Source organism: Pristiophorus japonicus, chromosome 20, assembly GCF_044704955.1.
Source record: "Pristiophorus japonicus isolate sPriJap1 chromosome 20, sPriJap1.hap1, whole genome shotgun sequence".
NCBI lineage: Eukaryota > Metazoa > Chordata > Chondrichthyes > Pristiophoridae > Pristiophorus > Pristiophorus japonicus.
Window position 1 is genome coordinate 82,044,774 of NC_091996.1, and position 12,197 is coordinate 82,056,970.

The 12,197-nt window shown below is 45.5% G+C and overlaps 1 protein-coding gene across 1 annotated transcript in view; it reads right to left on the bottom strand.

The window, feature by feature from the left end:
- LOC139232793 (cohesin subunit SA-1-like) overlaps positions 1-11,608 on the bottom strand; it is a 68,746-nt gene extending 57,138 nt beyond the window's left edge. The window contains exon 1 of the mRNA XM_070863286.1: positions 11,546-11,608. The gene's annotated coding sequence lies outside the window, so the exon portion shown is untranslated. The remainder of the gene's footprint in view (positions 1-11,545) is intronic.
- Between the last annotated feature and the right edge of the window lie 589 nt (positions 11,609-12,197).

Consider the following 12,197-nt stretch of genomic DNA (forward strand, 5'->3'; position numbering starts at 1 on the left):
CTCTCTCTCTGGGTTTTTTACATTCAGTTTATCTCTCTCTCTCCGGGTTTTTACCTTCAGTCTCTCTCTCTCTATCTTCCTCTCAGGGTTTTTTTTAACCTTCAGTCTCTCTCTCTCTCTCGGGGTTTTTTTTACCTTCAGTCTCTCTCTCTCTGGGTTTTTTTAACCTTCAGTCTCTCTCTCTCTGGGTTTTTTACCTTCAGTTTCTCTCTCTCTCTCTCTCTCTCTCTCTCTCTCTCCGGGCTTTTACCTTCAGTCTCTCTCTCTCTCTGGGTTTTTTGCCTTCAGTCTTTCTCTCTCTCTCTCTCTCTCTCTCTCCGAGCTTTTACCTTCAGTCTCCCTCTTTCTCTGGGTTTTTTTACCTTCAGTCTCGATCTCTCTTTCTCCGGGTTTTTGTACCTTTAGTCTCTCTCTCTCTCTCTCTCTCTCTCTCGGGGTTTTTTTACCTTCAGTCTCTCCCTCTCTCTCTTTCTCTGGGTTTTTTTTTACCTTCAGTCTCTCTCTCTCTCAGGGTTTTTTACCTTCAGTCTCTCCCTCTCTCTGTGGTTTTTTTTACCTTCAGTCTCTCTCTCTCTCGGGGTTTTTTACCTTCAGTCTCTCTGTGGGCTTTTACCTTCAGTCTCTCTCCCCCTCTCTCAGGGTTTTTTACCTTCAGTCTCTCCCTCTCTCTTTCTCTGGGTTTTTTTTACCTTCAGTCTCTCTCTCTGGGTTTTTTACCTTCAGTTTCTCTCTCTCTGGTTTTTTTTACCTTCAGTCTCTCTCTCTCTTTCTCTGGGTTTTTTACCTTCAGTCTCTCTCTCTCTCTCTCTGTCTCGGGGTTTTTACCTTCAGTCTCTCTCTCTCTCTCTCTCTCTCGGGGTTTTCACCTTCAGTCTCTCTCTCTCTCTCTCTCTCCCTCCCTCGGGGTTTTTACCTTCAGTCTCTCTCTCTCTCTCTTCCTCAGGGTTTTTTTTTACCTTCAGTCTCTCTCTCTCTCTCTCTCGGGGTTTTTTTACCTTCAGTCTATCTCTCTCTCTCTCTCTCTCTCTCTGGGTTTTTTACCTTCAGTCTCTCTCTGTGGGCTTTTACCTTCAGTCTCTCTCCCCCTCAGGGTTTTTTACCTTCAGTCTCTCCCTCTCTCTTTCTCTGGGTTTTTTTAACCTTCAGTCTCTCTCTCTCTCTCTCTCTGGGTTTTTTTACCTTCAGTCTCTCTCTCTCTCTCTCTGGGTTTTTTACCTTCAGTCTCTCTTTCTCTGGGTTTTTTTAACCTTAAGTCTCTCTCTCTCTCTCTGGGTTTTTTACATTCAGTTTATCTCTCTCTCTCCGGGCTTTTACCTTCAGTCTCTCTCTCTCTATCTTCCTCTCAGGGTTTTTTTTAACCTTCAGTCTCTCTCTCTCTCTCGGGGTTTTTTTACCTTCAGTCTCTCTCTCTCTGGGTCTTTTTAACCTTCAGTCTCTCTCTCTCTCTGGGTTTTTTACCTTCAGTTTATCTCTCTCTCTCTCTCCGGGCTTTTACCTTCAGTCTCTCTCTCTCTGGGTTTTTTGATTTAGTCTTTCTCTCTCTCTCTCTCTCTCTCTCCGAGCTTTTACCTTCAGTCTCCCTCTTTCTCTGGGTTTTTTTACCTTCAGTCTCGATCTCTCTTTCTCCGGGTTTTTGTACCTTTAGTCTCTCTCTCTCTCTCTCTCTCTCTCTCTCGGGGTTTTTTTACCTTCAGTCTCTCCCTCTCTCTCTTTCTCTGGGTTTTTTTTTTACCTTCAGTCTCTCTCTCTCTGGGTTTTTTACCTTCAGTCTCTCCCTCTCTCTGTGGTTTTTTTTACCTTCAGTCTCTCTCTCTCTCGGGGTTTTTTACCTTCAGTCTCTCTGTGGGCTTTTACCTTCAGTCTCTCTCCCCCTCTCTCAGGGTTTTTTACCTTCAGTCTCTCCCTCTCTGGGTTTTTTTTACCTTCAGTCTCTCTCTCTCTGGGTTTTTTACCTTCAGTCTCTCCCTCTCTGTGTTTTTTTTTACCTTCAGTCTCTCTCTCTCTCGGGGTTTTTTACCTTCAGTCTCTCTGTGGGCTTTTACCTTCAGTCTCTCTCCCCCTCTCAGGGTTTTTTACCTTCAGTCTCTCCCTCTCTCTTTCTCTGGGTTTTTTTTACCTTCAGTCTCTCTCTCTGGGTTTTTTACCTTCAGTCTCTCGCTCTCTCTTTCTCTGGGTTTTTTACCTTCAGTTTCTCTCTCTCTGGTTTTTTTTACCTTCAGTCTCTCTCTCTCTTTCTCTGGGTTTTTTACCTTCAGTCTCTCTCTCTCTCTCTGTCTCGGGGTTTTTACCTTCAGTCTCTCTCTCTCTCTCTCTCTCGGGGTTTTCACCTTCAGTCTCTCTCTCTCTCTCTCTCTCTCTCTCCCTCCCTCGGGGTTTTTACCTTCAGTCTCTCTCTCTCTCTCTCTCTCTCTCTCTCTCTTCCTCAGGGTTTTTTTTTACCTTCAGTCTCTCTCTCGGGGTTTTTTTTACCTTCAGTCTATCTCTCTCTCTCTCTCTCTCTCTCTCTCTGGGTTTTTACCTTCAGTCTCTCTCTGTGGGCTTTTACCTTCAGTCTCTCTCCCCTCAGGGTTTTTTACCTTCAGTCTCTCCCTCTCTCTTTCTCTGGGTTTTTTTAACCTTCAGTCTCTCTCTCTCTCTCTCTCTCTGGGTTTTTTTTTACCTTCAGTCTCTCTCTCTCTCTCTCTGGGTTTTTTACCTTCAGTCTCTCTTTCTCTGGGTTTTTTTAACCTTAAGTCTCTCTCTCTCCCTCTGGGTTTTTTACATTCAGTTTATCTCTCTCTCTCCGGGCTTTTACCTTCAGTCTCTCTCTATCTTCCTCTCAGGGTTTTTTTTAACCTTCAGTCTCTCTCTCTCTCGGGGTTTTTTTACCTTCAGTCTCTCTCTCTCTGGGTTTTTTTAACCTTCAGTCTCTCTCTCTCTGGGTTTTTTACCTTCAGTTTATCTCTCTCTCTCTCTCCAGGCTTTTACCTTCAGTCTCTCTCTCTCTGGGTTTTTTGCCTTCAGTCTTTCTCTCTCTCTCTCTCTCTCCGAGCTTTTACCTTCAGTCTCCCTCTTTCTCTGGGTTTTTTTACCTTCAGTCTCGATCTCTCTTTCTCCGGGTTTTTGTACCTTTAGTCTCTCTCTCTCTCTCTCGGGGTTTTTTTACCTTCAGTCTCTCCCTCTCTCTCTTTCTCTGGGTTTTTTTTTTACCTTCAGTCTCTCTCTCTCTGGGTTTTTACCTTCAGTCTCTCCCTCTCTCTGTGGTTTTTTTTACCTTCAGTCTCTCTCTCTCTCGGGGTTTTTTACCTTCAGTCTCTCTGTGGGCTTTTACCTTCAGTCTCTCCCCCCCTCTCTCAGGGTTTTTTACCTTCAGTCTCTCCCTCTCTCTTTCTCTGGGTTTTTTTTACCTTCAGTCTCTCTCTCTGGGTTTTTTACCTTCAGTCTCTCGCTCTCTCTTTCTCTGGGTTTTTTACCTTCAGTTTCTCTCTCTCTCTGTTTTTTTTTACCTTCAGTCTCTCTCCCTCTCTCTTTCTCTGGGTTTTTTACCTTCAGTCTCTCTCTCTCTCTCTGTCTCGGGGTTTTTACCTTCAGTCTCTCTCTCTCTCTCTCTCTCTCTCTCTCGGGGTTTTCACCTTCAGTCTCTCTCTCTCTCTCTCTCTCTCTCCCTCCCTCGGGGTTTTTACCTTCAGTCTCTCTCTCTCTCTCTTCCTCAGGGTTTTTTTTACCTTCAGTCTCTCTCTCTCTCTCGGGGTTTTTTTACCTTCAGTCTATCTCTCTCTCTCTCTCTCTGGGTTTTTTACCTTCAGTCTCTCTCTGTGGGCTTTTACCTTCAGTCTCTCTCCCCCTCTCAGGGTTTTTTACCTTCAGTCTCTCTCTCTCTATCTTCCTCTCAGGGTTTTTTTTAACCTTCAGTCTCTCTCTCTCTCGGGGTTTTTTTACCTTCAGTCTCTCTCTCTCTCTCTGGGTTTTTTACCTTGTCTCTCTCTGTGGGCTTTTACCTTCAGTCTCTCTCCCCCTCTCAGGGTTTTTTTACCTTCAGTCTCTCTCTCTCTATCTTCCTCTCAGGGTTTTTTTTAACCTTCAGTCTCTCTCTCTCTCTGGGTTTTTTTTACCTTCAGTCTCTCTCTCTCTGGGTTTTTTTAACCTTCAGTCTCTCTCTCTCTGGGTTTTTTACCTTCAGTTTATCTCTCTCTCTCTCTCTCCGGGCTTTTACCTTCAGTCTCTCTCTCTCTCTCTGGGTTTTTTGCCTTCAGTCTTTCTCTCTCTCTCTCTCTCTCCGAGCTTTTACCTTCAGTCTCCCTCTTTCTCTGGGTTTTTTACCTTCAGTCTCTCTCTGTGGGCTTTTACCTTCAGTCTCTCTCCCCCTCTCAGGGTTTTTTACCTTCAGTCTCTCCCTCTCTCTTTCTCTGGGGTTTTTTTTACCTTCAGTCTCTCTCTCTCTGGGTTTTTTACCTTCAGTCACTCGCTCTCTCTTTCTCTGGGTTTTTTACCTTCAGTCTCTCTCTCTCTCTCTCTCTCTCTCTGGGTTTTTACCTTCAGTCTCTCTCTCTCTGTTTTCACCTTCAGTCTCTCTCTCTCTCTCTCTCTCGGGGTTTTTAACCTTCAGTCTCTCTCTCTCTCTCTCTCTTCCTCAGGGTTTTTTTTTACTTTCAGTCTCTCTCTCTGGGTTTTTTTTACCTTCAGTCTATCTCTCTCTCTCTCTGGGTTTTTTACCGTCAGTTTATCTCTCTCTCTCTCTCTGGATTTTTTTACCTTCAGTCTCTCTCTCTCTCTGGGTTTTTTACCTTCAGTCTCTCTTTCTCTGGGTTTTTTTTAACCTTCAGTCTCTCTCTCTCTCTCTCTCTGGGTTTTTTACCTTCAGTTTATCTCTCTCTCTCTCTGGGTTTTTTACCTTCAGTTTATCTCTCTCTGGGTTTTTTGCCTTCAGTCTTTGTCTCTCTCTCTCTCTCTCTCTCTCTCCGAGCTTTTACCTTCAGTCTCTCTCTCTCTCCCTCCCTCCCTCTCTCAGGGTTTTTTACCTTCAGTCTCTCCCTCTCTCTCTTTCTCTGTTTTTTTTTACCTTCAGTCTCTATCTCTCTTTCTCCAGGTTTTTGTACCTTCAGTCTCTCTCTCTCGGGGTTTTTTACCTTCAGTCTCTCTCTCTGTCTCTCTGGGCTTTTACCGTCAGTCTCTCTCTCCCTCCCTCCCTCTCTGGGTTTTTTACCTTCAGTCTCTCCCTCTCTCTCTTTCTCTGGGTTTTTTTTACCTTCAGTCTCTCTCTCTCTCTCTCTCTCTCTCTCTCTCTCTCTCTCTCTCTCAGGGTTTTTTACCTTCAGTCTCTCCCTCTCTCTTTGGTTTTTTTACCTTCAGTCTCTCTCTCTCGGGGTTTTTACCTTCAGTCTCTCTCTCTCTCGCTCGAGGTTTTCACCTTCAGTCTCTCTCTCTCTCTCTCTCGGGGTTTTTACCTTCAGTCTCTCTCTCTCTCTCGGTTTTTTTTACCTTCAGTCTATCTCTCTCTCTCGCGGTTTTTTACCTTCAGTCTCTCTTTCTCTGGGTTTTTTTACCTTCAGTCTCTCTCCCTCAGGGTTTTTTTTTTAACCTTCAGTCTCTCTCTCTCTCTCTCGGGGGTTTTTAACCTTCAGTCTCTCTCTCTCTCTCTCTCTCTGGGCTTTTACCTTCAGTCTCTCTCTCTCTCTCTCTCTCTCTCTCACGGTTTTTTTTACCTTCAGTCTCTCCCTCTCTCTCTCTGGTTTTTTTTTACCTTCAGTCTCTATCTCTCTTTCTCTGGGTTTTTGTACCTTAAGTCTCTCTCTCTCTCTGGGTTTTTTTACCTTCAGTCTCTCACTCTCTCTTTTTCTCTGGGTTTTTTTACCTTCAGTCTCTCTCTCTGGGTTTTTTTTACCTTCAGTCTCTCTCTGTCATGGTTTTTTTACCTTCAGTCTCTCTGTCATGGTGTTTTACCTTCAGTCTCTCGCTCTCGCGGTTTTTTACCTTCAGTCTCTCTCTCTCTCTCCCCCTCAGGGTTTTTTTACCTTCAGTCTCTCTTTCTCTGGTTTCTCTCTCTCTCTCTCTCTGGGTTCTTTACCTTCAGTCTCTCTCTCTCTCTCTCTCTCGGGGGTTTTTACCTTCAGTCTCTCTCTCTGGGTTTTTTACCTTCAGTCTCTCCCTCTCTCGTTTTTTTTTTAGCATCAGTCTCTCTCTCTCTCTCTGGGTTTTTTCCCTTAAGTCTCTCCCTCTCTCTCTTTCTCTGGGTTTTTTTTACCTTCAGTATCTCTCTCTCTCTCTTTCTCTTTTACCTTCAGTCCCTCTCTCTCTCGCTCTCTCTTTCTCTGGGTTTTTTTTACCTTCAGTCTCTCTCTCTCTCTCTCTCTCTCTCTCTCTCGGGGGTTTTTACCTTCAGTCTCTCTCTCTCTCTGGGTTTTTTTTACCTTCAGTCTCTATCTCACTCTCTCTCTGGGTTTTTTACCTTCAGTCTCTCTTTCTCTGGGTTTTTTTACCTTCAGTTTATCTCTCTCACTCTCCGGGCTTTTACCTTCAGTCTCTCTCTCTCTCTCTCTCTCTCTCTGGGCTTTTACATTCAGTCTCTCCCTCTCTGGGTTTTTGTACCGTCAGTCTCTCTCTCTCTCTCTCGGGGTTTTTTACCTTCAGTCTCTCTCTCCCTCCCCCTAGTTTTTTACCTTCAGTCTCTCCCTCTCTGGGTTTTTTTTACCTTCAGTCTCTCTCTCTCTCAGGGTTTTTTACCTTCAGTCTCTCCCTCTCTCTCTCTCTCTTTCTATGGGTTTTTTTACCTTCAGTCTCTCTCTCTCTCTCTCTGGGTTTTTTACCTTCAGTCTCTCCGTCTCTTTCTCTGGGTTTTTTTTTTTACCTTCAGTCTCGCTCTTTCTCTGGGTTTTTTACCTTCAGTCTCTCGCTCTCTCTTTCTCTGGGTTTTTTTACCTTCAGTTTATCTCTCTCACTCTCCGGGCTTTTACCTTCAGTCTCTCTCTCTCTCTCTCTCTCTCTGGGCTTTTACCTTCAGTCTCTCCCTCTCTGGGTTTTTGTACCGTCAGTCTCTCTCTCTCTCTCTCTCGGGGTTTTTTACCTTCAGTCTCTCTCTCCCTCCCCCTAGTTTTTTACCTTCAGTCTCTCCCTCTCTGGGTTTTTTTTACCTTCAGTCTCTCTCTCTCTGGGTTTTTTTTACCTTCAGTCTCTCTCTCTCTCTCGCTCTCTCTTTCTCTGGGTTTTTTTTACCTTCAGTCTCTCTCTCTCGGGGGTTTTTACCTTCAGTCTCTCTCTCTCTCTGGGTTTTTTTTACCTTCAGTCTCTATCTCACTCTCTCTCTGGGTTTTTTACCTTCAGTCTCTCTTTCTCTGGGTTTTTTTACCTTCAGTTTATCTCTCTCACTCTCCGGGCTTTTACCTTCAGTCTCTCTCTCTTTCTCTCTCTGGGCTTTTACCTTCAGTCTCTCCCTCTCTGGGTTTTTGTACCGTCAGTCTCTCTCTCTCTCTCTCTCGGGGTTTTTTACCTTCAGTCTCTCTCTCCCTCCCCCTAGTTTTTTACCTTCAGTCTCTCCCTCTCTGGGTTTTTTTTACCTTCAGTCTCTCTCTCTCTCAGGGTTTTTTACCTTCAGTCTCTCCCTCTCTCTCTTTCTATGGGTTTTTTTTAACCTTCAGTCTCTCTCTCTCTCTCTGGGTTTTTTACCTTCAGTCTCTCCGTCTCTCTTTCTCTGGGTTTTTTTTTACCTTCAGTCTCGCTCTTTCTCTGGGTTTTTTACCTTCAGTCTCGCTCTTTCTCTGGGTTTTTTACCTTCAGTCTCTCGCTCTCTCTTTCTCTGGGTTTTTTACCTTCAGTCTCTCTCTCTCTCTCTCTCTCTCTTTGGGTTTTTTTTACCTTCAGTCTCTCTCTCACTCTCTTCCTCTCAGGGCTTTTTACCTTCAGTCTCTCTCTCTCTCTCTCTCGGGGTTTTCACCTTCAGTCTCTCTCTCTCTCTCTGGTTTTTTTTACATTCAGTCTATATCTCTTTCTCTCGCGGTTTTTTACCTTCAGTCTCTCTTTCTCTCAGGGTTTTTTACCTTCAGTCTCTCCCTCTCTCTCTTCCTCTCAGGGATTTTTACCTTCTTTCTCTTTCTCTTTCTCTTGGTTTTTTTTAACCTTCAGTCTCTCTCTCTCTTTCTCTGGGTTTTTTACCTTCAGTCTGTCTCTCTCTCTCTCTCTCTCGGGGCTTTTACCTTCAGTCTCTCTCTCTCTCTCTCTCTCTCTCTCTCGCTTTCTCTGGGTTTTTTTACCTTCAGTCTTTCTCTCTCTGGGCTTTTACCATCAGTCTCTCTCTCTGGGTTTTTTACCTTCAGTCTCTCCCTCTCTCTCGTTCTCTGGGTTTTTTTTTTACCTTCAGTCTCTCTCTCTGGGTTTTTTACCTTCAGTCTCTCTCTCTCTCTCTCTCTCTCCCTCAGGGTTTTTTACCTTCAGTCTCTCACTCAGGGTTTTTTTACCTTCAGTCTCTCCCTCTCTCTGTGTTTTTTTTTACCTTCAGTCTCTCTCTCTCTCTCTCTCTCGGGTTTTTTTACCTTCAGTCTCTCTCTATGGGCTTTTACCTTCAGTCTCTCTCTGGGTTTTTTACCTTCGGTCTCTCTCTCTCTCTGGGGTTTTTACCTTCAGTCTTTCTCTCTCTCTCTCTGGATTGTTTACCTTCAGTCTCTCTCTCTCTCTGGGTTTTTCACCTTTAGTCTCTCTCTCTCTCACTCTCTCTCTCTCTGGGTTTTTCACCTTTAGTCTCTCTCTCTCTCTCGGGGTTTTATTACCTTCAGTCTCTCTTTTTCTAGGTTTTTTACCTTCAGTCTCTCTCTCTCTGGGCTTTTACCTTCAGTCTCACTCTCTCTCTCAGGGTTTTTTTTTACCTTCAGTCTCTCCCTCTCTCTCTTTCTCTGTTTTTTTTTACCTTCAGTCTCTCTCTCTCTCTGGGCTTTTACCTTCAGTCTCACTCTCTCTCTCAGGGTTTTTCTTACCTTCAGTCTCTCCCTCTCTTTCTCTGGGTTTTTTACCTTCAGTCTCTCTCTCTCTCTCTCTCGGGGTTTTTTTTAACTTCAGTCTCTCTCTCTCTCTGGGCTTTTACCTTCAGTCTCACTCTCTCTCTCTCTCTCCCTCCCTCCCTCACTCGCTCTCTCTGGGTTTTTTACCTTCAGTCTCTCCCTCTCTGGGTTTTTTTTACCTTCAGTCTCTCCCTCTCTCTCTTTCTCAGGGTTTTTTTTTTACCTTCAGTCTCTCTCTCTCTCTGTCATGGTCTTTTACCTTCAGTCTCTCTCTCTCTATCTATCTCTATCTCTCTCTCTCAGGGTTTTTTTTTAAACCTTCAGTCTCTCCCTCTCTCTGGGTTTTTTTTACCTTCAGTCTCTCTCTCTCTTTCTCTGGGTTTTTGTACCTTCAGTCTCTCGCTCTCTGGGTTTTTTACCTTCGGTCTCTCTCTCTCTCAGGGGTTTTTACCTTCAGTCTTTCTCTCTCTCTCTCTCTCTCTCTCTGGATTGTTTACCTTCAGTCTCTCTCTCTCTCACTCTCTCTCACTCTCTGTCAGGGTTTTATTACCTTCAGTCTCTCTCTCTCTTTCTAGGTGTTTTACCTTCGGTCGCTCTCTCTCTTTCGGGGTTTTTTCCCTTCAGTCTCTCTCTCTCTCTGGGTTTTTTACCTTCGGTCTCTCTCTCTCTCTCTCTCTCTCTGGGTTTCTACCTTCAATCTTTCTCTCTCTCTCTGGGTTTTTCACCTTTAGTCTCTCTCGGGGTTTTTTTACCTTCAGTCTCTCTCTCTCTCTCTCGGGGCTTTTACCTTCAGTCTCTCTCTCTCTCTCTCTCTCTCTCTCTTTCTAGGTTTTTTACCTTCAGTCTCTCTCTCTCTGGGTTGTTTACCTTCAGTCTTTCTATCTCTATCTCTCTGGAGTTTTTAACCTTCAGTCTCTCTCTCTGTCGGGGTTTTATTACCTTCAGTCTCTCTTTTTCTAGGTTTTTTACCTTCGGTCGCTCTCTCTCTTTCGGGGGTTTTTACCTTCAGTCTCTCTCTCTCTCTGGGTTTTTACCTTCAGTCTGTTTTGCTCTCTCTCTCTCTGGGTTTTTCACCTTCAGTCTCTCTCTCTTTCTAGGTTTTTTACCTTCAGTCTCTCATAGAAACATAGAAAATAGGTGCAGGAGTAGGCCATTCTAGCCTGCACCGCCATTCAATGAGTTCATGGCTGAACATGCAACTTCAGTACCCCATTCCTGCTTTCTCGCCATACCCCTTGATCCCCCTAGTAGTAAGGACTTCATCTAACTCCTTTTTGAATATATTTAGTGAATTGGCCTCAACAACTTTCTGTGGTAGAGAATTCCACAGGTTCACCACTCTCTGGGTGAAGAAGTTTCTCCTCATCTCGGTCCTAAATGGCTGACCCCTTATCCTTAGACTGTGACCCCTGGTTCTGGACTTCCCCAACATTGGGAACATTCTTCCTGCATCTAACCTGTCTAAACCCATCAGAATTTTAAACGTTTCTATGAGGTCCCCTCTCATTCTTCTGAACTCCAGTGAATACAAGCCCAGTTGATCCAGTCTTTCTTGATAGGTCAGTCCCGCCATCCCGGGAATCAGTCTGGTGAACCTTCGCTGCACTCTCTCAATAGCAAGAATGTCCTTCCTCAGGTTAGGAGACCAAAACTGTACACAATACTCCAGGTGTGGCCTCACCAAGGCCCTGTACAACTGTAGCAACACCTCCCTGCCCCTGTACTCAAATCCCCTCGCTATGAAGGCCAACATTCCATTTGCTTTCTTAACCACCTGCTGTACCTGCATGCCAACCTTCAATGACTGATGTACCATGACACCCAGGTCTCTTTGCACCTTCCCTTTTCCTAATCTGTCACCATTCAGATAATAGTCTGTCTCTATGTTTTTACCACCAAAGTGGATAACCTCACATTTATCCACATTATACTTCATCTGCCATGCATTTGCCCACTCACCTAACCTATCCAAGTCGCTCTGCAGCCTCATAGCATCCTCCTTGCAGCTCACACTGCCACCCAACTTAGTGTCATCCGCAAATTTGGAGATACTACATTTAATCCCCTCGTCTAAATCATTAATGTACAATGTAAACAGCTGGGGCCCCAGCACAGAACCTTGCAGTACCCCACTAGTCACTGCCTGCCATTCTGAAAAGTACCCATTTACTCCTACTCTTTGCTTCCTGTCTGACAACCAGTTCTCAATCCATGTCAGCACACTACCCCCAATCCCATGTGCTTTAACTTTGCACATTAATCTCCTGTGTGGGACCTTGTCGAAAGCCTTCTGAAAGTCCAAATACACCACATCAACTGGTTCTCCCTCTCTCTGGGTTGTTTACCTTCAGTCTTTCTCTCTCTCTGGAGTTTTTTACCTTGGGTCTCTCTCTCTCTGTCTGTCTGTCTGTTTGTCTGTCTGTCGGGGTTTTATTACCTTCAGTCTCTCTCTCTCTCTCTCTCTCTCTCTTTCTCTGGGTTTTTACCTTCAGTCTCTCTCTCTTTCTCTGGGTTTTTACCTTCAGTCTCTCTCTCTTTCTCTGGGTTTTTACCTTCAGTCTCTCTCTCTCGGGTTTTTTTACCTTCAGTCTCTCCCGGACTCTCCGTCTCCCGCGCGATCCGAAACTGGCGCCAAACAATTCCGTGTGACGTCATCGCGTATTTCTGCGTAACGCGGCCCCGCCCTCGCCACCATCTTTGTGACTGGCAGTCATGTCCAACTGTGTCACAACCGACGCCATATTTGTGACAGGCATCTCAATGGGTGAGCTGGTTGTCTCTCTGTTCAGGGACATCCCACCCAGTCTCATCCCCCTTAAACCCCCCAAACCAGGGATATCCCACCCAGTCTGAACCCTCTCTCCCCCCCAAACCAGGGACATCCCACCCAGTCTGGTCCCCCTCAAACCGGGGACATCCCACCCAGTCTGGTCCCCCTCAAACCGGGGACATCCCACCCAGTCTGGTCCCCCTCAAACCCCCCAAACCGGGGACATCCCACCCAGTCTGGTCCCCCTCAAACCGGGGACATCCCACCCAGTCTAATCCCCCTTAAACCCCCCAAACCAGGGATATCCCACCCAGTCTGAACCCTCTCTCCCCCCCAAACCAGGGACATCCCACCCAGTCTGAACCCTCTCTCCCCCACAAACCAGGGACATCCCACCCAGTCTGGTCCCCCTCAAACCCCCCAAACCAGGGACATCCCACCCAGTCTGAACCCTCTCTTCCCCC